At 42.7% G+C, this 2,588-nt stretch overlaps 1 long non-coding RNA gene across 1 annotated transcript; it reads right to left on the minus strand.

Moving 5' to 3' along the window:
- Positions 1-892: 892 nt before the first annotated feature.
- Positions 893-2,524, minus strand: LOC104957394 (uncharacterized). The gene is made up of 2 exons (XR_799664.1): positions 2,377-2,524; positions 893-1,770 (listed from the first exon to the last, which is right to left on the minus strand). It is a non-coding gene; the product is annotated as an uncharacterized lncRNA (long non-coding RNA).
- Positions 2,525-2,588: the final 64 nt, after the last annotated feature.

The following is a 2,588-nucleotide window of genomic DNA, read 5'->3' on the forward strand; positions in this document are numbered from 1 at the left end:
ACAGCCTTGAATGACACCTGCCGCATCATGGGATGCGCTAAGACAACAGCTGTCCCGTGCCTCTACGCGCTAGCCGGCATCTCTCCCCCGCACATCAGACGACTAGGTATCGCTCAAGATGAACGGAGAACACAGGAGACAGACATCAGACACCCCTTGCATGGCCACGTAGCACCCCCACGCAGGCTCCGGTCCAGAGCCAGTTTTGTGCAGACAGTCCCTCCAGACAACCAAACAAGCAGCAAGGACCAACATCTGGGAAGATGGATGGCAAAGGAATGACACACGAGCTCTTGAATGGCTGGACAGAGGAGTCACACCAACGGAAAGCCTCGCTCGTGGCCACGACCTTGGCTGGACAACCTGGAAGTCACTTAATAGACTGCGTGTGGAACAGGGGAGGTGCAAAGCACTGAGGAAAGTGTGGAACTACACCACAGAAGACACGTGCAGCTGTGGATCAGTGCAGACAACGTCCCACCTACTGGAATGTGCCGAAGCCCCCCGGTGCAGTCCAGAAGACCTGGCAGAACCTCCCCCATCAGCTGGGGCCTGTGCCCGATACTGGCAGAACGACATCTGAGATTGCTACGGACTCGAAGAAGAAGATGAAAGAATATCATATTTTGTTTGTGTTGTGTTCATTCAGTCTGATTGTTCCCTCAGTTTACTCACCTGCAGGGAAAGACAGTGCTCTAATGACCCAAACATCACTCATAAGTATTTTATGACTTAAAATGAAATTGAAGAATCATCTTTGAAACTCAACAACGGTTTTGACTCTTGAGAAATGAGATGTTTTGTGATTATGTTTAAGTTCTTTTAGATCAGTGTTTAAAAGCTGCAGCTACACAGGGCAATAGAGGAAGCACGGAAAGAAGGAGGACGCACAGACGTTAATAATATTTATTGTCAAAATTAAATATCTGAATTTACAGAGGCACCTTCGGAAGATAAAGTGAATCAGCTGCTTTTCGTTTGAGGACGGAAGAAAATACCCCTCCTTGAAAAAATAATGACATCATCAACTTGTGACACATTTCACTGCGACACAAATCAGGGGACACATTTCACTGCGACACAAATCAGGGGACACATTTCACTGCGACACAAACTCAAACAAGAGGAAACTTCCTCACAGATCTATAAAAGTTATTGAATTATTAGAAAACCTAACGCACATAGACGACAGTGTCTTTGCGTTTAGAGACGTAACATACAGGAACTCGTCATGTTCCAGTGTTCACCTAAAATATTATTCTTATTTCAGTGTTCATGATGATTTTCATTGTGGATGAATCACATCCAGACACAACAATATCCAGTTTATCAGAGGAGGAGGAAACATCCAGGAGCTGGAATCAGTGCATTTTGAATTTAAAAACACTCAAATGTTATTTTATTGCTGTTATTGGTCTTAATTGAGCTCTAACTGTATTTTAAACATAAGTTGGGCATCAGACTGCAGAGGAAGAGACACAGGGAGCGCTCCATTTCCCTCGTGTGTTCAGAGGGTCAGCTGATCTGATGCAGGGCTGTGATTAGTCGACTGGTCTAATCCAGGGTTGTGATTGGTCAGATACTGGGCTGTGATTGGTCAGCTGATCAGATGCTGGGCTGTGATTGGTCAGCTGATCAGATGCTGGGCTGTGATTGGTCAGTTCATGTAGGGGTACTTCCACTCTGTGAGGGGGACGTGAGTCTGCTTCACCACCTGAGGAGACGTCCAGCGCAGGACGTAGTGCGGCCCCCCCGGCTTATCATTCGTACCTGAGGGGGATCATTAGGGTTATATATAGATATATACACACACATCTATATATCTATACATCTATATCTTAAAATCAAACTGTACATTTTACATTTATATTGTTTAGCTTCTTTGAGCACTAGGAAAAGCGCCATACAAATTCAATGTGTTATTATTATTATGTTCAATGTAATATTTAATATTCCATTCCTCACACACCTAATGTTTATATACTATCCTGCTTTACATGTTTACTGTACATTTGTATTTCAACATGTATATTTTCTACTTTTTTTGATGCTCTTCTATTTCTATTTGAGATTTCTTGTCTTTTAATTTCTCTATTGTACAACGCCATGTCTTTTTATGCTGCTGCAATGCAATCATTTCCCAAATTGGGATCAATAAAGTAATTCTTATATTATCTGTATATCCATATATCTGTTTATCTACAGGTATATTTACGTCAGTAGATATCTATGTGTATATCTGTTAATATCACTATCCATATATATATTGCTCTATCTGTATATATATATATATATATCTACAGCTCCTTAGTGACACTTTATTTATCTAAATGTATTCTCTCTTGGTATAATATAATGAACTATAAACGTTATTACCTGAGGCCCGGGCTCCTCCGAACGGTTGCTGAGCGACAACAGATCCGGTCGACTTATCGTTCACGTAGTAGTTTCCTGCAGCGTTCCTCAACACTGCAGAGGCCTCCTCGATCACCTGCCTACACACACACACACACACACACACACACACACACACACACACACACACACACACACACACACACACACACACACACACACACACACACGAT

Source organism: Notothenia coriiceps, unplaced genomic scaffold (genome assembly GCF_000735185.1).
Source record: "Notothenia coriiceps isolate Sejong01 unplaced genomic scaffold, NC01 NC01_scaffold00026915, whole genome shotgun sequence".
In the NCBI taxonomy this organism is placed as follows: Eukaryota; Metazoa; Chordata; class Actinopteri; order Perciformes; family Nototheniidae; genus Notothenia; species Notothenia coriiceps.